Source organism: Pieris napi, chromosome 21, assembly GCF_905475465.1.
Source record: "Pieris napi chromosome 21, ilPieNapi1.2, whole genome shotgun sequence".
NCBI classification, from domain to species: domain Eukaryota; kingdom Metazoa; phylum Arthropoda; class Insecta; order Lepidoptera; family Pieridae; genus Pieris; species Pieris napi.
The window spans coordinates 5,234,915-5,260,226 of NC_062254.1; the positions used below are offsets into that span (position 1 = coordinate 5,234,915).

The 25,312-nt window shown below is 33.3% G+C and overlaps 1 protein-coding gene across 1 annotated transcript in view; it reads left to right on the top strand.

Moving 5' to 3' along the window:
* LOC125060179 (suppressor of lurcher protein 1) overlaps positions 1–25,312 on the top strand; it is a 267,859-nt gene that overhangs the window by 202,738 nt on the left and 39,809 nt on the right. The window lies entirely within an intron of this gene.

Consider the following 25,312-nt stretch of genomic DNA (forward strand, 5'->3'; position numbering starts at 1 on the left):
TTGACCTGTACACACCCCCTTAATACAAACAAAACATTTGATTGTAAATGAATCCATCTCGATTTGGGAGTTTAATTATACACACACGCACTGAAGATTTATTTTTATAAAGATATTTTAAAATAATAACCCAAATGATATAATTTTATTATTTGTGCTAATCGTGAACAAAGTATTGTCTTTTTCTCTTGACAGCGTGCGTGGTCACGGTGGCACGCGTGTAAAGCACGCGAACCGTCGGAAAAATTTTAATTATGTAAAATAATTATAAGTGTATAATAATACATAAACTTCAATCCGGTAAAAAAGTGTTTTCTTTAATCGTGAACAAGTTATCATTAATATTCCACTTGGCTCACGTATCTCACTCTTGACTCTTAACATTAGGGTTGGAAGTGCTGGCGTAAAATATCTTTGCTTTAGTAGGCCAAGAGAACATAGGCATATATTTTCTCCATTGGTGTATCATACCAGCATCCGTATCACGTCAACGTACGTGGTTTGACAATTGAGCGTTTCTTAAGGCCGGCTTTCACCGCGCACCACCCCTATGTGGAACCAGCTGCCCACTGAAGCCTTTCCGAATCATTTCGACTTAGGTTCCTTCAAGAAAAGAGCGTATCAATTCTTAAAAGGCCGGCTACGCACTTGCGAGCCTGTGCACAGGGCATTGTGAGTGTCCAACATCAGATGAGCCTTTTGGCCGTGAACGTTGTTTTAAACAACATAATATTAAAAATCAAGACCAACTAAAAACCCTACAAATATGTAATGTAAAGATGTAAAATCTATATATCACTAGCTGCTCCCGCGAACTTCGTTTCTCCTTTGTGATTTAACTTAGCCTACCTTTTTAGTTCATACCAACATGGAACATTTTGCTATGCTACCCCAGAGACTGTTTGGTTTATCTGTGTATTTTTCTCATATGAACCTCAGAGTTCAATTTAGGGGGATGAGATAAATAGATGTTATCCGATTCTCAGACATACTGAATATGCATAAAAAATTTCATAAGAATCGGTCGAGCCGTTTCGGATGAGTATGGCAACGAAAACTGTGACACGAGAATTTTATATATTAGATATATTTAAGACTAAGCACTATTTCAATTAGTATTTTGGCTCATTAGTGACCTCATTATGTAATCGCACCGTGTTTCATTTTGTAGTTTGAACATTTCTCTATCATAGTCTCAAGCGTTTTGGCACCTAAGAAGTAGGTCAATTACATCCGCCCACATTTAAGGATGATTTTTCAAGCTTATGCTGAACTTATCAAAGTTTTCTCATTTGAAATGAAAAGTAATATTGCGGATGGAAGCTGCAATGTTTTTATACCTAATGTTTTGATACAGTTTCAATAGTAACGCTAAATTTAAGAAATTTCTTACGTAAAATGCGAATCATTATATCCACTCTGTCCTGGCTTTCGTCTCTGACTGCGGCTAAGCCAAATCAGGGCTTTAGTTTTGAGAATTGTGGGGTTATTGTACTGGAGTTTTTTAAGGTCGCACACAATGTAAAACTCTTTTAGAATTATTTGTATTTAATTTTAATGCGCCTTAGTTCACCTTCTTATTCTGAGACTAAAATCATGACAGTCGATCTATAATAATTATATTACTATTGGTTATAGTATTTTCAAAGATTTATTCCTACAAAAAAAAATCACTATTTTTACATTACATAAACAATAGAAAACACAAGTTTACTAGAAAAATAATTGTAGCAACAGAAATGATGGTGAAATTTTATAAACTCAACAACAGAGGAACCTAATGAAAATCTATGAGTTGCATCATTTGTTACCAACATCAGAAAAACCGAAGAAAGAGCTTATCAATTCGACGTGTTAATTTATTTTGTGTAGATATTCAAGTATGGCCTATAGCCGTCTGTGGACCGTCTGGGTGGTTGATTTGTGATTTCAATAATATTCAAAAACTAGCGGACCTGAAAAACGTTGTCCTGTCTTAACTATAAAAAGAAATATTGATTTCGAATTGGTATAATTAACTAAAAAAATATTTCAGAAACAAAGTGTTTATTATTCTAATCCGATCGAAGCATTTGTTTTAAACGAATTTCATTTTTCTTACATCCACTTTGACGATATTTGCAGCAAGTATTCTGTCAATGTTATGTCAAACGCCATAAGGTTACATAAAAAAGGTTGGATTGTAAAAGCGCCATGCACTGAAAAAATTTTTTGCTATCGTAACAAAAGTCAGGATTACTTAATATAATGGTTAAGAATTTTTAAAGTATCTAATTTTTCCGCGCAATTTTCTTTCATAAAAACCTTTTCCTGACAATAGCAAACACAACACAAAAAGAATTAGTGAAATCGGTCCAGCCGTTCACGCGTGATGCCGTGACCAAGAGTAATAGGGATTAATTTTTATATAGATTGTACATAAAAAAAATTAATAATCAATTTATACGTTTAATTTTTGAATACCAATCAATGGAAATAAGTATTGTTACTTAACAGTTAGTGCATTTTGGAATTAGTTCTATTTAAAAAAAGGAATTTATTAACAATGTAAAAATTTCTATTTTTATGTAACATGTTCGAAAAACTTCACGAGTGTTTTGTTACGTGAAGGTAACATAGAAATAAGACAAGATGTAGGTCAAGAGATATTGATGTTCTGGTAAACACTTTGGGTTATACTCACTTGTTAGTGAGCAAATGACAAAGTGAATAAATTATGGTTTAGCGTTCAGCTCATGCTACTGTGAATTTCCGTACCAATTAGCAACGAATTTTAATGAAACGCGCATTATGTTACGAATAACCTTTGACATAATTATGGTTCGGTTGCATTATGATCGTGCAATATTCACGGAAATTATAAATATTCATGTACGTGAACGGAAAAATCATAGCAGAGATTTTTGTGACTTTTACATCAAATTATTGTGAACAATCTTTAGTCTTGTGATTTGTAAATGGTAGCAAATGCATTATTACTATATAATTTTAGGTATCCTCATAGCAAGCTTCCACTATTTATAACAAAAATATGTGTGTTGTTTTTTGAAATATAGTGAATTAGACAGCCAACAAATGCTATACAAAACAACTACTTAGATTTTTATTAATGTCTCCTTAGTCTATATTATGACATAGTTTATTTACCCTCCATCTCGTACCTACTTACCACTCGGTAATGATGACATGGAACAGTATACGTTAGCCGAGTGTCCTCGATGGTCTCAGCCCCGTAATCTTTGTTTTCTGGTTGGCAATCTTGCTCTGCCTTTGGTATACATAAAATGTTCGGCAGTGGAAGTATGAAATGCAGTGGTATTCTTCTGTAAGTAATGCTACAGAAGGAGACGGTTTAGAAGGCGAGAAGTAAATAGGAGAAGATATACCCACCACCACTACATATAGTGTAAACTGCACTGTTTTAATCGTAACGCCGTTTAAGCTTCGGCTAAACCCGAGAGCGATCCGGAGACTCTCTCTTTTTTTTCTTTTTTTTATTGGACAATTCACACCAATTGACCTAGTCCCATGCTAAGCTGGTGAAGCTTGTGTTATGGGTACTAGGCAACGGATATACATTATACATACATACTCTAACGCGGCCTTGTAGGAATTACCCGAGGGGTTTTAGAGTCCTGCTCACCCAGTTTCTAAATAGTAGATATTCTGGTGTGGGTCAAGTGTGTTATTGTAGGGGTATGTGTAAACATCATTTCCACCTGAGAAAAAAAATGTTTTTTTAATGATCTAATTTACTAAAAAAACGCCTATCTCTTGATGGAGAGTAAGCATATCAAAGGTATTAAACGAATAATAATTAAAATATGAGGAAATTAAAAGAGATATGTTCGAAAATGTCAAGGAATAACTGGATAAATAAGGGCCAATAAGCTGGAAAAATTTGGCAAAGCCTCAAACTGGTCGGTTCTAATATGTAACGATATTTACTCTAGCGCCTAAGATACATTACCTACGGTACAGTAGTTTGCAAATTTTTTCACTTCTTACTTAATATATTTTTAAACGTAAATGATATTCTTTTGAAAAGCTTCTGTAAGGAATTCCCTGAGGTCAAAGGTTCGATCCCCAGTACACTAATATAATTTCTGACTATATTTGAATTTAATACTCGTTCGTACAGTGAAGCAATGCATCGTGAGGAACCGGTAAATGCCTTAGACCCAAAAAGTCGAAAGCGTGTGTCAGGCACTGAAGCCTGATCACCTGCTTTCCTATCTAAAAAATACAAATGATACCGAAACTGTTATAGAAATCTAAGGCCCAATCTGAAAATCTTTTTTTAATAGTGCCCCAGCTAAAATTATCTAATTATCATTTTTACCAACAAAGCCTTTGATTTATAAAATCTACCGAAGAAAAACTTTTCTGAACCGATGATAGTATCGATTGATCGTATCGATACATCATCGTTAGAACATAGTTAAGAACTTTTGACATCGCATTCTATATAAATGAAAGCCTTCATATAAATCTTATATTGTCTTTAGTAAAATTTTAAAACTTCAATTTAAACAAAATAAGTAATTTTTAAACACAGCTGTTGCAGCGCTGTAAATAAACTGTCTACTTTAAATAAATAATCAAACGAGTGGCTTCAAGCGATGCATTATACATAAATGCACACGCCGCGGCAACACGGCGTGGAAAAGCAAGGTTTTATTTTGATTTGAAATTATAATAGGATTTTTGAGTGAATTCGAGAAATATATTTTCCAAAATTGTACAATTTTGTGTGTCAATAACAGATATTTGTAACGTTTTGTCTATTTTAACTGTTACCAACAATTCAGTAACAATGCATGGTTTATTTGCGAGCAATTAAAATACTTATAATGTACGAAATTGCCTAAAATATACAACAAAAGTTGAAGTTTTAAAAAAGGCAAACGGGCAAATGGCGCTCTTAATATATATAGCTGACTCGGCATTCTTCGTACCGCCAACATACAATGAATGTCGTGTTACAGATTAGCTAATCTTAATTTATGATTTAATGAAAGTAATACATTTTGCATTGTACTCATATTTCTATAATTTATCCAATGTTTTTAATGTTATATTCGGGACGGAGACAAAAACAACAAATCAAAAACTATTGGTCCAGCCGTTCTTGAGTTAATAGCGTTCTAACGAACCCTTTGTTTTATATATTAGGTCCTTACATATGAAACTGGCATTTTGCCGTACTGGCCATTTTGACCTCAAATATCTCCTCTTTGGTTAGGAATTCTAAACTAATTTTTTTACAGCTATTTACTCGTGCATTTGTTTTTCGAAAACCATGATTCATTTCAATTTCGCGTGTTAAATTTTTTCTTAGCGTCACTTTATTTATAAAATGGAAAATATGAAATATCGCGTTATTTACGAGTTCCACCGTCGAGTGCTACAGAAACGGTTCAAAGGATTAATTATGTGTATGGCGGCGGTGTCGCAAAAGAAAACATAGTTCGTTTTTGATTCCAACGTTTTCGTTCTGGAAATTTCGGCTTGCAGAACAAGCCCCGTGGACGGCAGGAGACCAAAGTTGATAATGAAGAATTGATGGCTATTGTGGAAGCGGATCCATCGCAAACTACGTCTGAATTGGCGTATTGCGTTACATTACTCAACCGGCGCAATAGTGAAGAGATTTTAAATTACCTGTTGTGAAAAGTGGATCCTGTACGATAATCCGAAGCGCTCATCGCAATGGCTGAAACCAGCCGAATCAGGCAAGTTACTTATGAGCGTTTAGTGCCGGGGTCGTTCACCATAATTTTCTTAAATCTGGACAGACGATTACGGCAGATGTCTATTGTCAGCAAGCGCAAACAATGATGGTAAAGCTAGCTGCCAAACAACCAAGGCTGGTCAATCGCTCTAGGCCACTGCTGCTTCACGACAACGCTAGGCCACACACTGCAGAACAGACTGCTACCAAAATAGAGGATTGATTGAATTATCTAAGACATCTACCGCAGTCCCCGGATTTTGCTCCAACAGATATATTCTCGATATTTAAAAAAAAAAAAAATGCAAGGTAAAAAATTCAATTCTGATGGGGCAGTCGAAACCACCTTCAAAGATTTTATTGATTCCCGTTCGAATGCTTTTTTAGTAAAGCGATCAACCTACCTATAAGATTGTAAAAGTGCATAGATAGCAGTGGTACATACTTTGATTAATTAAATATAGTCTATTTAAAAACATCTACTTTTGGTTCCTCCCATATAAACGCCAATTTCATATGTAAGGATCTAATACTAAGATAAAAAATATTACTCATTTATGTAGAACGCTTACGTATATAAATTATATTTGTATTCTGATTACTTACTTTTCACTTACACAAAACACTAGATTAAGTTACAAAAGGCTTTGTATTTAATAAAATATTATATAGTCAATATTTTCAATAGAATGATTGTGTAAAAGAATTAAAAAGTCAAAGATAATCTCAAAGGGAGAGCTTTTGAGTAGCAAGGTATAATAACAAAAGATTTGTTTTTGTAGAGGTCGTATGTTGAGATATCGCCCGCATAACTCAATATTCCTTTACCGAGATTTACTTTGAACCAGAGAACCTATGGAAATTATGAAATACCTTCGCTTTTATCTTTGATATAGTGAGTGCCCTTGAGCGCAATAAACTAATACTAAAATAAACCTTGAAATTGTGTAACGAATTAAGTGTGGGCCAGCGGTGAATCCCAAAAAAAAACAAAATGTGTTGAAATTACTTTAATTAATCACTTACAATAATTAAGACCTAACTAAATATAACTATTTAATCGGCCCGACATTAGGTGCACGACAAATAATCTATATTATAAACTTAATTAGTTGAGAATTGACCGGTACGATATGAGGTATCCGATCAAAAGCTTCTGATCTCTGTTGTCCATTTCCTTTTAAAACGGTGTTGAGTAAGAGGGGTACAGGTATTGGTTATGCGGGGCAAAGGGAGTGCAATGGATATGTAACAAACGTTTTAAAAAATCGGTAAACTAAAACTTATTAGTAAAAACAAATTACAACAACAACATTAAACCATTAAACCAACAGTGACTTCGTTGTTCGACTCTTATCCCTAGAGGTTGTAGTTTCGATCTTTCAAGTTTTGAAATTGAATATAATTATTTACAATCTTTTCTCAAACATGCATATTTACTGTATTTGAGTTTTATATTTTGGCCATGTAAGAATCTTTCCAATAATAAGTATATCGACTACACGCCTATGAAGACATAAGACACTATTGCAACGGACGCAGCATTTTGATTTACAAAAAAGACAATTCTCACGTATAATCCAAATGCCGGATGCCACGATTGCACAATATATAGCTCGGAAACAATTCTAACTGCAGTCGCCGAGATTTAATTAAAAGCGGAGATTTAAAGAAAAATAGCTACACATCTAGTTTCGGACTGTCCTTGGCACGTATTTGGTGCTCAAACGACCAAATCGCATCTATCCAATCATTGTAGACTCATAGGTATATTTGCTAGTACATAGGTACATTTGAAATAAAAAATTAACAAGGTTCATACACGATAAGATCATAATTAAAATGCGATTTCTGCATTTGTTTTAAGGATCTTTCTGTAAAGGCAAGCAAACGTTCTGTGTCTCATACGTCTTGAGTTTTTTGATTTATAGACCAGTGCCGATAATTTTTGAAACCTAAAAAAATAATAGTAGGATGAAACCTATTGGAAAAGGAGGAGAATATTATAAAAATTAAAGGAAAAATAATTTACCTACTTCTCTATGAAATACGAAAATTTTAGCCCATCTAAAGGCAAAAATTTTTTTTAGGTCACTCAGGTATATATAAGTTATCTTAAAATAGTAATAAATAGGCATCTAATTATAATTTAAAGAAGATTCGTAGGGAAGGGGATGACGGGTCTGGGCGTTACTGCATACGATGTGTTGCATTTTCTGAGAAGATTTACTATGGAAATATATATATTTTTTTTACCATAGGAAAGAAGAGATTTCAACGAACTGAAAGCACACCAACTTTTTGTAAAAAGCTGATATTTTGACGGGTGAATTTTCGATTGAAAATTAGGGTGTTTTTTCGATATTAATTCAAAATAAGGTGAAAAAATAAATATTTTTAATCAAATAAATTACAACGTATTTGAAACATAGAAAGGTAAGTTTTCACCAAATTTCGTTAAAAAAAAAGAAATTTGTAAAAGATAAAAATTAAAAACCAAAAACTTGGTTTTTTGAATTTTTCACATAAATTTTGAGATTATGTGAAAAATGTGTGAATACAAAAGTTTTAGATCTTTTTATTACCTACAACTTTGCCATTTAACTTTCTTCGATAGGACTTTTAGTTTTGCCGGAAATCGAGATAAACCGTTTTTTACCCTTAAAACTCCCCCCCCCCCCTGCCCTTCCCGACCTCAGATCGCCCGTAAATTATTTTTCCTTTAATTTTTATAATATTATCCTCCCTTTCCAATAGGTTTCATCCTACTATTATTTTTTTCACTTTTCATTTATTTTAAAGGCTATCTGCACTGGTCTATTAAGATATCTTTTTTCTTTAATTTGAGCGTAGGCGCAGACGAGGTATGTTATCACAGTGTCAAAGTTTAGAGAAATTATACGTTCATTGTTTACGTACGCAATACGAAAATTATACAGTAATGTTAAAGTAAATTTACTATATCAACAAGATAAAAAACCCTAAAAACCTTACTCCGTAAGTTTAAAATTAATTTCCACTTCAGCGAGTCTCTGCTAAGCAAAATTCTTCTGGAATTTTTAGACATAAGACGCTTAGGCGAAGATAAGCCCAAGTACGCTATATAATATAAATAAGTTATCATTTATATCTACATCAATATTATATAGACTATAAGTGTGTTTTAAATATGTTTGTAATGTATTCCAAAAACTACTAAACTGATTTATAAATTGTTACGCCTGTGAATTTCCTCGTGAATTTCCTACCCAAAATGCAAAAATACATTTTAAAACATATTTTTACTCGAACGAAGTTACGCAAAAGTTTCAAATAATACGAGATTTACTATAAAATGCAGCAAATACCGCTTCTTTTGATACTATATACTACTGTAATTTTACCTTTGTTAGTTACTGTTACTATTTTTAATTTTAAAATGATACTAGTACATCTTTTCACTGCAAAACTTTGCAGTATTTTTAATTTCCCCGACCACTACGGCACTTCAGAGACATGTTGTATAAGCATATTATAAAAAGATAAATATTGTGGTCACTTATAATAATAATGTTAAATGATATCTTTGTGCAAAAACAATTTATATAAAAAAAACTAAGTTATGATAAAAAACTTAAAAGCTCTTTTTACTAAAGTTTGAATTCTTCTTTAACGGGTATAAGCGAGACATTACATTGCTTTCTTCTAACTTGACGCTTCGAGTTTTTTTCAGTAATCAAGTGATGGAACATTTAGAATGATAATCACGTAAACCAAAGAATTTTACTCATCAAGCTCTTAGATGCTCTTTGGAAAGTTAGTTCTACCTATTATAATACTATCCGCGAACGTCGGGCCGGTTAATTATAAAAGTTTCTCAAATAGCCCATTGATTCCGTCGATTCCAATATCAACACAAGAGCAGCTTCAATTAAGCACACCCAAACGAGCTTGAATTGCCGATAGCGTTTACCTTACAAATGAAATGGTGTCATGTGTTTTTGCCGAAAGGCGATTTCATCAGAAAACTTTATTTAACTGTCCAATTTTCGCTACATAGGCTTGAGAGCACTTAGTTATTGATAGCGCCATTTTACTGCGAATCTGTTTTTGTAGTTCTTTCAAACCATTAAACGCCTCTCTAAAAGTTGTTTTTAATTAATAGTCAAGATTCGAAGTTCAGTATAAATGCAAGCGAAGCAAAAAGGTAAATTTGGACGGAGTTGTAGCATAATAAACTTCTAGTGTAGTAAAATATTTTTAATATACAGAGCTATCTTTCCTTATTATGTATTAAAAGCTAGTACTACGTTTTATATTATGTTCCTAATACATCAAATAATAATTAAAATTATCGATTCAATCAATTTGACTCGAAAAAACAAAACGTGAAAATTGGATATTGTCAAATAGGTTCTCGATTAGGTAAATATTTGTTCTGGATATGCAAATGTTTGTATTATGTAAACATTTGCTCTAATAAATGTATCCACGCCGGTTCATTTAATTGTATGGCTCGATAGTCTATTGTTTATTTGAGTAGAAGTAAATTGAATACGGCAAGTTTACTATTTATACGGTTTGGTAAATTTGTGCGTTAACTCAGAACTCACTTTCTGCGCCGCACATGGGGTTTTTACAATATTTTACGGGTTGTAATGTTCAACATTCTTTTGTAAATGTTTTTGTTCGTTTTAATTGACAGACAATATTTAACATTATAATTGATGTTTGTAGCAAACAAACTAGTTACTTTCGAATACCTCTGAACTAATTTTAATAAAATTTGGAATAGGTCAACTTTGGGAAAGTTTATAGGATAACTTAAAAGCGATCGAAATATGAGATGAAAGTTTTCATATCATCGCCATGACAATTATACTAAAAACAGCTGCCCAAAGTAACTATACATACCGGACAATAGCCAGTTTTCATCTAAATTGTATAACAACCCGCTTTTTCAAATTAAACATTTCTGTTGTTGAACCAATTTAGGACCGTACGTAATATATTCTTAGTTGCCTCTTGATATGCACAACAAGATTGAATTTAAAAGTGGCCTATTACAAAACCTCACTAAGGTGAGCTTGCAACAATAATGCAATTAAGTTGAGGTTTCCAGCTTTAGATTTATTCATTTTTAAAAGAAGAAATAGTAAATTTTGTAACGAAGGAGAAAAGCTAACTGATTAGATAGATTAGATTAGATTATTATGCATTTTAGAAACAGGAGATACCTTATACAACTCGCCGTTATTTCAGGCAGTTTGTGCCGCGCTCCACCACTATAGAACCAGCTACACGCTGAAATATTTCCGAACCAATTCGTCTTTGGCTCCTTCAAGAAAAAAGCATACCAGTTCTTAAAAGGCTTTCAACGCTATGCGAGCCCTCTGGCATTGAAAGTGTCCAAGGGCGGTATCACTTAACATCCGGTGAGTCTCCTGCCCTAAAAATACTAAACTATTTTTTTTACGCTACACTGAGACTGTTCTAATCATGTACCCCTATATTTGTGATGTGTATGTTATGTTTATTTTTTAAATAAATACATAGATTGTATTCGCAGTTTTCTGAAGGAGGGAAATAATCAAAGTTAATATAAGAGTGTTTGTTATTAAACGCACCCAAATAATTTTTTGCGATCAATTTAATATCCAAGAAACATGGAACAGTGAATGTATGGTTTGGTACACCTCGTAGAGTACCTAGTACAGTCTAGTCTACATATAGTGACATTCCTAACATGACCGATTCACTTAGAGGCGAACGTTTCCGAGTCGTTGGACACGTCAGCGCAAAACCCTTTCAACTCCCCTCACCATACTAACCCAGTGAATTTGAAGTCGACTCAACGAATTACATGACCAGTGAATGCGGGCTTAGTAAGTCTTACATGCTAAATAGGGCAATGTGTTTTCGTAAATTTTCAATCATTAAATTTTTCAAAAATAAAAAAGTATACGACAGAATAGATAAGAATCGAATTTTATTTATTCACAAAAATACATACACATCCTTACAGAATAGATAAGAATCGAATTTTATTAATTTCGAAAAAAAATTATAATAAATACGTAAGATATACTACGCACAACGGACCTAGGAAGAGTCTAAAGGGGCGTTCAAGTATTACGTAACCACATTTACTGAAACTTATCCCCCCACCCTCCTCTTGTCAGCAAAAGTAAGTAAAGCTCTCGAAAATAATAGTACATAAACGTATTAATTTTTTGTAGGAATATTCGAAAATGCATTTCGTTTCCAAGCATACACAGTGAGTGGGTAATATCGCTACTATTAAGTCACTCAGCGAACATATACAGACGTCGATAGTGACAGCAATCAATCAATGGGCGCAACAATTTTGCTGACGAGGATCTGTGCAACAGTTGTGTTCTAGCCCTTGGTTTCGCAAACCTTGGCTTTCGCCGTCGCCAATATTCTCTAGGTACAAAGAAACTGAGTTCTTGAAGAACACTTGAGTAGCTTACCACAATGCAAGACTAAGTAAGTCCCGTACTATTTATTGTACTCCACCATCCCTGAAATAAAATTATATAATATTATCTCATATAATTATATTAATATTTCTTTAAAATATTGTCTAATCGCTCGATAACATGTATTTGTGGTATGCTGTACTTTCAACCGTCCTAATTAAGATTTTTCCTTTCATGATAACAATAAAATAGAGTAAGAAACCTTCATATTAACTTTTCTGATAATAAATTACAAAAATTTGTGTCGCAATACATGTCAAAGATAGTTAAAGATCAGCTCATCCATCCGCGGTCTTTATTTATTTCATGCTCAACGTAATTCGTGTTAATATATTTGTTTAGGAATCATCGACACAATACTGTAACACTAACTTTCATGCTCCGAAGTACATGAAAATTAGGAGGTTGCAAATATGAAAGCCTTTTATGTCAAAGTTAGATTGTGGCCACCGTTAGAGAGATAATAATGATGTCCTCTGTCCTAATGTTTCCATAAACATAGATAAGAGTACTAAGTGAAATCGGAAAATGCGTACTCCGGTCCAAATAAAGTCTCAAAATTAAATGACTAGACGGAAACAAGGAATAATATTTTGATGACCATGTCTTATGCTACAAATAAAGATTTTTTTATAGGGCAATATATTCCTGCAATAATCAACCATCTGTACCTGCTTACCCAGTTATTGTTTAGCGCGGAATCGAACCCAAGACTTGCGTCTTTGTTTAGTTGGTAGCTAGTAGTAGAGTATCCTGAGAGGTCCAGGGCTCAATTTCTGGCGAGATGATTTGTGTAACGCATACGGTTAAGGTGATCAGTTGTTAAGGTCTGGCTACTGAAGATAACGAAAAAGCGCGGCAAATTCAAACAAATCTAGTATGGTATCCCTAAAAGTTTGAAATATTTTGTGGATCAAACTAACTTGATACTTGATTTTATTTTATTATTTTTTACATTGATAGTAACTGTATTTCTGTGAAATTAAATACTATACGTATTAAGTATTTTACTATTGATACTTAAAGTTACTAGCATTGCATGAAAAACCAAAACTATGTTTATTATAAAACACAACTTTATTCGGAATAATAAAATCCTGCGAAAGAAACGAAATATTCTATCAAATAAAACAAAGTTTAGGCTATTATACCTGTTAACTATTCGGAAAAAATATATAGTAGAAATAAAACTGAGTAATTGCATGAAGTATCAAGACAATAAATCATACTAACCTAAGAAATTCAATAACATTCTGTGTTGCCATCCGAAAGTTTTCAAATAATTCAATTATCTTCTTTCATTAGCCAGACTCTAGTTAAAAAATATTCATAAAAAAGATTGTAAATGTACAATAGAATGCATTAACCAAAACAATTTGTGCCATTGTCTACTTGATAACGCGGCAAACGCAACTATAAATACTACATAATTGTGCTAACATCTTCACTCGGGTTTGATGACGTCGACAAGTTAATAGCTCACCGGTATTTAAGCTCCGATCCTGCAATTCCAGGAAAGTCACTGAAGCATATTTACAAATCTTATGACAACATTGTAAGTACTTGTGTTAGCTTGAACGCTTCAAAGGTAAGCTGGTTTATGTCTAGGAGTCGTATTAAATGTCAAAGGTTTAACTATAACCTTCACCAGATCTATTTAACTACAAAATCTTATCACTATTGAAATTTGCGCAGACGATATTGATATTGATTTTTCAATCAAATCAATCGAAATAGGGTATCTTATTGTATAAGGAATGTTTCGTAAAAGTAAAAATAATTTAATTGATATAAAAAAAAATTAATTAATAAAATACCACTTAGTTGTAAATATCACCTTCGTGTTTTACAAATTTATTTTAAATTCAGTTGTATGTAGGCTTTTTTAAAAATGCCGCTTTGAAAATGAAAAACATTCTAATATAATATTCAGAATTGTCTCAATATTAACGTATTTAAACCAAACGCAACTCTTTTGTGTGTATTTATTTTAATGTACTTTGATGTTTTATTTCTACAATCCACAAGTAAAAAAAACCTATCTTAAACCTCTGTCGGGAATATGTAATGATTTAATTTTTAAGATAATTATACCTCAAGCCTCTACAGTAGAAAGTAGGCTTTGAGAGCTTCGTAGCTTAGCACTTGTCCTTGCGCCCGATTCTATTCATTACAACTTATGTACTGAGCTATCTCTTTTAAAGCGGAATAATTTAATCATACTTAAGTTAATTAACTAATGGGTGTGTACATTTTATTCCTTTTAACTTTATTTAAAAAAAAATACGATGTTTTCCTTTACCGTTCGAGCGAATTTTAAATGCGCACAAAGACAGAAATTCCATTGGTGCACAGCCGGGGATCGAATCTACGACCTCAGGGATGAGACTCGGACGCTGAAGCCACTAGGCCAACACTGCTCACATTATTAACGCCTGGCAATAGAACAGCGAAATTGATACAGCCTGTTAAGAGGAGGCAAGTTTTTTGTGTGTGCTAGGGTTTATTAGATGCTTAAATCTGACTTAATATATACAAGAAAAGTGTGTTTGAATGCGAGACTGAGAATTAAAACAAGTTTATTAGCATTCGTTGAAAAGTTAAGACGCTGAATTCGTCGAGCCATCTCGTAATTTAATTAGCAAACCCTCTTGTATTTCAGATATCATGCGTTTATATAATTTTCCTGTCCACGACTTTACTAGATTTTTTTTTTCTGCGGGTATTTGCAATCAGCCCTAAGGCTGAATTTAGTCTCACGCTCACCGTCAGCGCTGATAGATCAGCGCGTAGTTTATCAGCGCTGAGGCTCAGCGTGGCTCGTTTCAGTATCGTACTGACCGCCTTACTGTACAGATGATGACCAAAATGCGAAGTGTATTAGTTATTGCTGCTTTATACTACCTATCTCAAAAAAATAAAATCCGGCGACGACGAGGACTCCATGTTTATCCATTGATTGAGCAGAGAGCCGTTGCAGGAGACTTTGTCTTGTTATATGGCACTTTGAGGGCTGACGAAAGTAAATTCTTTAATAACTTTCGAATGTCAACAAGAACTTTTGACGAATTACTGGCAAAGATACACGATAAACTTCCCGATTTGCCATGACTGTACACGCTGACGACGTCCGCTCCGTTCGACACTACAACGCTCACTGAAAGCAGAGGCGCTCTAGCGATCGTCAGCGCTGACAGCTACGCGGCGCCGACGCGCGACGCGTACGGCCACCGTGCGCGCTGACAGCTACGCGTCATTCAAAAACGCTTCCTAGAAGTTCATATATCTCGACAATCAGAGCCGACGGTGCCCGTGCGGTCGGCGTGAGACTAAATTCAGCTTAAGGCTATGAGCGAATTTGTTCTGTGGTGCTGTCATATGAAGTGACTTCCCATTGGAAGCATCTACTCATCTTCTATCTAGAGGTACTGCCGGTCTTCTAGCTCTAGACTATGGTGACGTTTTAGTCGACTCACTAGAATTAGAATTCGAATTTTAAAATTAAACAACACATCTGCGAGCGAAAACTCACGTATATCGACCGTTGCTATGTTACAAGTAAAAGCAATATCACTACGGTCAATCATTAAACATGAGAGTCCGAAAATTTTACCTCCTAGTAAATTGCGATATGGCTACAAACATTTTCAAAATTGCTAAAGCAGTTATCTAAATGTTATGCCTCGTTATTTTTATAAATTGGATATCACACTTATTATATGTAGTATGTATAAAATGGTATCACTATGTAAGGAAATCGCCAGGATTCATCAGTTCTACTACCAGCAGGGTAATTCCGTTCAATACCGATTTTCAATGATTGCCCTAAAATTCCGCTATAATTCGCACTACACCACAAACAACGGTTCGGTGGCCGTCGATACACAATCTTATACTAGAATAATAAGTCCTGAGTACATACCTCGTTATAATGTCTCCTTACCAGGAAGAAAGCCTCACTATATTGTCAGCCGTAAAGATTCGGGGAAATTCTACTAGTTTGGGAACAAAGAGAGGTTAGACTGATGCTGATTGATACCTTGCCTCACAATAGTTCTCAAAAACGCACTAAACACTCACTATAAAATTATAAATAGTGGACGTAACTATTATCAAATATAAAAGTATATATCAAAATAAAAATGCGTCTAATGTTACCCGACTAAATCTCAACAATGACTAATCAAAAAAATGTGAGGATCGGCCGAGTAAAAAGATTTAGGATCACCCTTAAAATTATGTATTTCGAACAGACACTCTTCTAGATTTTAAATCCAACATCCTTATCTAACGACGTAGCACAAGTACTATATTTCCACAATATAGTTTTAGTTATATGATAGAAGTGTTTACCTTGTGACTTTGTATAACCCAAGTGTCTCAATAGCACAGAATTCAAAATGAACAATTATATATATCACTCTCTCCCTCATACCATAATGCCGAAATGGCATTCGAATAAAATCCGTTCAGTATAACACAACTTCTATAATTAGTTCGTTTCATGTGCGTTTGTTTACCCACCCATATCAAGCCTTCAGATGTATTGGCAACTGCAAATATTATATGACCTTGCTCGATATTAACCCTCTCCCCAACGGTTTGATTTCGTATTGGATATGGGTAAATAATAAATTTTACTTAAGTTATAACATGCGACCATGCGACGCTATATTTATTTCTCAATAAAGAGGCATTCGAACAAAATTCGTAAGGGTTTTGTACAGACACATCGAAAGATTTAGAAACACACTAGTGGAACGGTTGATAGTACCTAGCCACAGATCACACTGCTTTTACATCTATATATATAAAAATGAAAGCCGCTTTCCGTTGTCACGACATAACATTAAAACGGCTTGACCGATTTGTCTGATTCTTTTTTTATAATATTCCTTGAAGTACGAGGATGGATGGTACGGATGATGGTGGAGAGAAAAATTAAAAAAATTGAGTGAAACAGTCTAAAAACAACACTTTTCTATATTCCCATACAAAATATTCGTAATAATACTTTAAAGTCAATTTGAACTTTAATACCATATCATAAAGTTCAAGTGTTAGTGGAGGGGTTCCGGGAAGGTAAATTTTTAATTTTTGACATAATGTATTTGTTGTATTATCAACTTTCTTTTTTTTATCTTACTAGCTAGACCGGTGTCCCGAATAGCAGAATAAGTATTTAAAAAAAATAAAGTTAGGCGGTACGATGTTCGCCAGGCCAGCTAGTTTGATATAAATGAAATGTCATGAAAAAGATAACTTTTAAAAGTACAAAGTTGTGAGATCCATGTAATACCAAGGAGGTTAACTTATTCAATCTTTAGGGACCTTCTGTCTTAAGTAATTACTTAATTAACTAACCTAACAACATCTTATACTGACCATATCAATAGTACAAATCTTTTATGTTTTAATAAATATATTGAATTGGCCATCGCATAGAAACACAATTTATCTCACAAATAATACATGTTATATTAATGAGATTGTTAAGTGCGTTTTGATGATCGCTCTGTCAATGAGTGACAAAGATATACCACTATAGTTATAATTCCTAAAGTACTGGCTAGAATTGAATAAAAATTGAAATATACCGAGTTTATGTATAAATGCCTGCTTGGTAACTGAAATTAAACAAATCAGGGTTCTAACTATATCCACACCGAAGTTATTGGGGGCTAAAATGGCCTGAACTGCTTCGAGTAAAGGATAGTACGTGTTGAATTTTTGTCGTCTTGGCGGATGCACTGCCTTGCCTTCAGGTTTCCATATAACTGTTATTTCTAAAGCAAATATACATCTTTTAACTGTATAAAGTTATGATAAAAGTTTTCTAATTACATACTGCATAGTGGAGATATAGTGATTATAATATAAATCCAATTAAAATTTAATGAGTAATAGAACACCAATAGTATCAATGTACGTAATTCCATCAAATCGTAGTATTTACTGTACTATGTTAGGCCTGTTTGGGGAGTGGATTAAATCTGTAGCGGCCCAGTTTCGAGCATTACTGCTTAAATCACTGATTATATTAGCAATTACTATGTTTGTCTTGCATATACACATAATGAAGTAAATATCGTTATGTATGTTGACACGGCATAATTAATATAATTGCATGTATTTTGCAAGATAATTGTACCGTTAATACGAAAACATTATGATACACATATATTATTATGTAAATGGCTTGTATTCAGTAATCCAAAACATAAATGACGTTAATATAGAAATATGTTTTTTAAATGTGTAAATAAATGTGTTTAACTGTTACAATAGTATTGTGGTCTTTTGTTGACGGTGAGTCATATACTCAATTGTAATAATATTCACTCACTCACACACTGGCTGTGGCCCAAAATTTGTCTTAGCCTCTGTGTCTTCTTCCGCTAATACTAATCTAATATATAAAATTCTCGTGTCGCGGTGTTTGTGGTTAAACTTCTCCGAAACGGCTTAACCGATTCTCATGAAATTTTGTGTGCATATTGGGTATGTCTGAGAATCGGACAACATCTATTTTTCATCCCCCTAATTGTTAAGGGTAGTCCACCCCTAATTTTGTTTTTTTTTTAATTTTAGATAAATTTGTAATCTTTAATTTTTTTATGATACACCTTTAAAAATACATACAACCCCTAATTTTCACCCCTCTACGATCAACCCCAATTTTTTTTATAAATGATATACATGGCAAAACGACGTTTGCCGGGTCAGCTAGTTATATAAGCTAAGTAATATAAATAAATATAAAAATATTTGAACTAGATTTTAGCCTGATATTTCTAAAATAATAATCATCAATTTCTGACACAAAATTAACTACATAAAAAATATACAATATCACATAAATGATTCAGAACAATGGCGCTATAACTTTTTAGGTCTGGTCCTCAGATTTCTGTATCGGTTCAACCTTCTGTGCCGGACACACGTCGTCAACTTTTTGTTAAAAAGACAAAGACAAAATGTCCATGGGTGCACAGCCGGCATCGTACCTACGAACCTAGGGATGAGTCCCACGTTAAAACCAATAGGCCAATACTAAGTATAAATGATACGTTTATACTTATAAGTCTGTCTATTTTACTTTAGTTATACTATACAAGTTTACGGAAGTATAAAATCACAAGAACGTTATTAGTAATTCATATATATCTAGCCTATTTTCACTTACAAATTCTGGCACTAGCACTTTACGATTGTGAGCCTTTGCTCTGGTTCTCATCAAGTATTCTTTAGTTCAATGCGGTAGTACAAATTTACTGAAACCTACATTTCTACATACGTTTACTTTAGTATGTACTTCGAACGATGTTTCTTGCAAAATTGGCTTAAAGTTTGAAGTGCACTTCGCAAGAAATAAATTGGTTATAAGAATGCTTTCAAGTTATGTTTGTGGTCGATTGTTGCCATTTAAACTGACTTTAAAAAAAGACGTTTGTTTTATTGACGTGTATGTTTATTTGTGGACTTATGATTACAAATTATTCAGCTTAGCTTCGCTGATTAACAGACTCTACTTAAAACTTTTTACAGATTTTTGAAGTTGCTTATATTTTCTTGAAGAATTTCATATTTCGTCTTATACAATGTTCTTAATTCTACATTATAAATAATTACCATAGTTTTTAATTTGTCGGCGGTACTGAGAGAAGAATGTTCAGAGTCAACAGTCGTTGAGCAAATAATTCACTTTGATTAATTTAACATTCTTAATTGGTCTTAGTATTTTGTGTTTAGTCTGTAATTTAATTTATTATTTTAATTAAATAAAATAAAAATAAATCAGTGGCGCTACAACCTGTTTAGGTCTTGGCCTCTGATTTCATGATCATTTTTTAAAATCCAATAGGTGATCAGTCTCTACTGACACGCCGTCGACTTTTTGGGTCAGTTTCCTCACGATGTTTTCCTTCACCGTTCGAGCAAATGTTAAATGCGCACTTAGAAAGAAAGTCCATTATTGCACAGCCAGGGATCGATCGACCTCAGGTATGAGAGTCGCACGCTGAAGCCACTAGGCCAACACAATTTTTTACATATTATTTTAAGAAATAACAATCCCGCCTTTCCAAGCCAGCGGACCGGTATTATTTTATAAACTTATACAATTTTGTTAAAAAAAATAAACTATACGTTTATTTTTCAATAAATTAAGATAAATAAAATAAGATTTAATTACAATAAAAAAATCTTCATCGCTTAATGTGTCTATATTAAACAATCATGATGATTAAATAGTAAATACCCTAAATAGCCATCTGATGAAACTCGTATACACAGAGTTATCTGAAACATTTCGGAGGTTCGTTACAATTTCAGCTGCAATGTCATTAGCGGCTGCCAATCAAGCGATTGAAGCGAATTTAGCTTACATTTTCGGCAAAGGTTAAATTTTAAAATAGCCTCGAACGTTGTGTGTTGTGAAGCAAGGCATCTTGTAAAACAAAATGTTTGGTGACTAAAAATGGTATCTTGACTGTTTCTCGTCCTACCTTCTCCTGTGATAAAGGAACTTCTAATAGCGATACTGTCAGCCATCCCAATCTCAATAATTCAAATTAAATTGCGCCATCAACGCTACGGATATTAAGAGAACGACATCGAATTATCGCTAGATATTTTATTTCATTATTCCATTACAAAAAGCTTTGATGTTTTTTTATAGTATTAATGCTATTTTTTAATAAAATATAGAATTATTATCATGTTTACTTTAACAATTTTCAATAGTGGCCATAGTATATTTAATCATAAAATCATAGTTCGTGGTGCGCTCATTCAGAACTACCTTAATAGTGGTTACGGTTAACTACCGTTTTCTAATATATCTAAGGCCTAGCGGTCATATTAAGTGTCCACTAGGTGAGAGTATCGGGTACGATTCCCGGTCGGAGCGCGAGTTTATTTCTATAAATTTAAATTTGTGCTCTGCCTTTGGGAGGGCTGTGCGGTACCGGGTGAATGCTTAAACCGAGTTTGCTAAAAAAATAGACATAACAGTATATCCTAGCCCGAGGATGGAAATTACAAGTGGTAATTCAACATTCCTTTCTATGAAATGTCTATATCTGACTAAATAATATACATATAGAAATCTGAGGAACAAAACATTTCTAAAAACTTTTAAATATAAACAACGAGGACTAAGAGAGAAAAGCAAGTGAAAAACCATTTTAATGACTGTCAAATAAAACATTACTCAAAAAGTAAATTAAGATAAAGGTGTTATGTAAATAATCGTTTGTAATTATTACAGTGATTACCTAGCATGTCTGAATTTAGATTAAAGATTTTATTAAAGAAATTAATAATAATAAAATAAAATTAATTTATTTCTCGATCCTTTTTATTTTATAGATAAGTAGGTTAATAGCCTTTTGTGGTATACATATAGTTTTTTTTTATTTGAGACATGTTATTGCTTTCCTTACGATGTCCTTCTTCACCGTACGAGTGAGTATTTAATTGCGCATAGACAGAAAGTCTATTGGTGGACAGCCGGGGTTCCTACAATCACAGGGTTGGTCAAACGCTGAAAAGACTAGGCTCCTTCTTTATAGAAATTATCACGTCAATAAAATTTTACTAAGAAAATTTTCTCAGCGGTAGCTAAGTTGGTTTTGGACTTCCTTGCCTTAGATGCCCTTCCTTACCCATATAGCCTTATTCCTCTAGTTGTGTCAGACAGCCGTGGCATCGGGTTATTAGTGTTATATATATATGTACATACTTCTTACATAATTATTCAGTTGTAATAAAGATTTGGCCTCCCTAATTGCTTTAAAGAACAATTATTTATTTCGTTTCATTAGGTTTATTGATATAACAAATGCATTTAAATGCTTACACATGTGTTTATCTCATATGAATTAAGCTCTGAGTTAGAATTGAAATTCAGAAATGTATTTCAAATTTCAATACGGTAAAGAGCGATTGAATTCGGCGATATTTATACAATATGAAAATAGGGTTGTCATTTATTCCTTATGATAAAATCATGGTTTTGTTCTAATCTCTCTCTAATGCAGTCGTTTCAATTAAACTTTGTCTTCTGCGAAGTGCCCAATAAACTTCTAAACTTCTGGAAGGAGCTAGGCTGGCTTAATTAGCTAGGACTTAACGCACAACGGACCAAATGGGTGTCTAAGTATGGAAACTAAACACACTACACTACTTTGTATTCACTTAATAGTGGATTTTATGAATTACTCCATTTGATAAAAATGTATTATTTTATATAAAAAGAAGAAAGAAACTATTCTTCTACTTATGGTGTCCCTCTCCATTACTGGAAATAGGCCGTCAGTCTCGTAAAGCGTGTGCCAGATGCAGCTACTCTTCCGTAGTCGCAATACCCATCCACTCCCGAACATTAAGGAGCCATGATTTATTCCTTCTACCATCACGCCATTTACCCTGGGTTTTCACCATTATAATTAATTGAAGGAGGTAGTAGCTGTCATGGCGAATGTTCAAGTTTTTTTCAATCCAGCCAATACGAAGCATGCGACGATAACACAACATCTTTATTTTTCAAGCTTCACATCCGTACAAAATAACGGACCTATTATGAAAGTATTAAATAAAACTAAAACAATATAATAAATTTTACCATTACTAAATAGAACCTTCTGGTAACCGCTATTCTGATGTACTATTATAAATAAATATATAAAACCGACAATATAGATATCAGATCTAGATTAAAGTTTTAATAATTGTGAAATACGGTTAATAATTGTTTGTTATACCATACATTGAAAAGGATTCAACGTAGCTTTTAATTGTCATAAAATTATTGAAAATTATAATTACTAGCAGACCCCACAGACGTTGTCCTGCACGATATTTCGAGTGATTAGGATATTAAACAAAGTATAAAAATACCGACTGCAGCGTCATCTGCCGGGTTAATTTGTGAATCTAAACCATGCAAGGCGCCACCAAAACGCATACAAAAAAATCATTCAAATCGGTCCAGCCGTTCAAGAGGGGTCAGTGACATACACACGTCAGTAAAATTATATATATGTGTATCCTATCTTTTAAGTTAGATCAAACTGCACACGGTGTGCAAATTTGATTGAAATCGGTTAAGTAGTTTTGGAGTCCGTAGCGTGACGCGTAATTTATATATATTAAGATTGTTTGGCATGTAAACTAATGAATACATAAAAAATTCCGCCAGTCTGGCCTTTATATTTTATTTCTCAAATATATTATTAGTTCGGCTACTAAGTTTTAACACCTAATGCTAATCTATAAATACGCTGGTTTCCAAGTGCTAAAGAAAAGTTTCTTTTTGCACTTAATACATTCCGTTAAAAGTACCAATTGTAACGCAACAATGATATGCCCACGTGATAAACCTGAAATCATTTTCAAAGAGGCTAATTTTCCTGCTAGCATTCTTTTACTTTTGCTGAATAAGCCATTGTGAAGTTGTAAAAGCGAATACAGTTAAAAATGAATATTTTTCAAATGAAACGCTCTTTTGTTTTAATAAAACCCTGCTATTTATATGGCAATCGATGTGGTCTATCAAGTTCATAATGGAGTTACAGCTAAAAATACCTTTATAAATTCAACTAATAAAATCAAATAATTAAAAAAGGAAACCAGTCGCGCTCCATTCGTAATAATTTTTTCTTTTAGTTGTTTGTCTAATAGGTGAGTTGAACAGTCCACTCTGTTTCTCCAGTAAATATTGCCTTATAACTAACCCAAGTAATTGTCACCAGTAGTCCATTATTGGTACTTAACCTCCCTATCATTTGATTACAATAATACCCAATCAGATGGCAATAATGAGACCTATGAGGGGAGATGTAACTGCATTGCGTCCCGTTTGCAACACAAATTGATTTGTCCGCTCAAATCTAATCAAATATAATATTGTTTATTAGTAAATAATTTTGTTGATTATGGCTCTTAATTCCAAATCAAATCAAAATCATTTACTCATATAGGTACACTTATGAACGTCAAGAAGAGGAAATACATATTAAATGCTTCTAATTTTACATTTAAAGCCAGTTCTCAAATCAAGGGCGTAGAACGGAAGAGAAGAACTTGCTATAAACTCTCCGCCACTATTTTTTTCCTTTAAACGAAAGACAATTATTAATATTTTAAAACATTAAATGACGTTGGTTAAAACGAGTCTCACCGAAAACGGCGTAGTCTTTTTCGTAGACGTTAATTTGTCCATAGACTAGAATTCTGGGAGGTAAATATGATCTGTTCACAAAACGCTCAAGTAATATCATTATCAGTGAGAATCTAGTAATAATAGAGCCAGAATGTTTTACAATTGTGGCGAATACAACAATGACGAAAACACATATATATTTATGAGCTAATCCATTATATTGCGATTCATGCAAAAATAAGAAAACAATAACAAAATAAAAAAAAACATTGTAAGAAAAAAAGTAACTCTCCCTACCCGTGACAATATTTTAAGTCGTTTAAAATAAATGTTAGGAATAAATTGCAGTCTTCCTTCTCGGTTTCTATTATAATATATCCCTGCTATAATTTCACAAAAAACACTCATCCTTCGGCCTATTTTCACTGTGCGTAACGCACTTATGCCTTATACATTGTAACAGTTTTGTTAATCCAATTCATTTTTCCCAAATCAAAAAACATCTAACAGCTTGTTAGAAATTTCTAGTAATTTCAGTTTATGCTATCAATTAAAAAGTCATATCCCCAAACGACTTCACCGATTTGGCACGAACTGGAATTTTTAACTTTCAATTTTAATCTTCTACACATTGCTGCAAGTTGCTAATATTATTTAGTAAAGAAACATTAACAGGATGAAAATTTATTTTTATAACCATAATATTTACTCCTACTTATACATTCTTATCTGCATTTCTCTATGGCTCGCAAGTGCGTTGCGTTTATTCGAAATTGACAGTTTATCTATCAATAGACAGAATGATGGTTCGTTTCATTATCAATGGTCAAGCAGAAAGGCGGTTGGTGTCACTTGTCTCTGGTCAGACTAGAAATGCTTTTAACAAATGACAGTCATGCAAATCGCGCCATTTTTTGGTCTGACGTTATA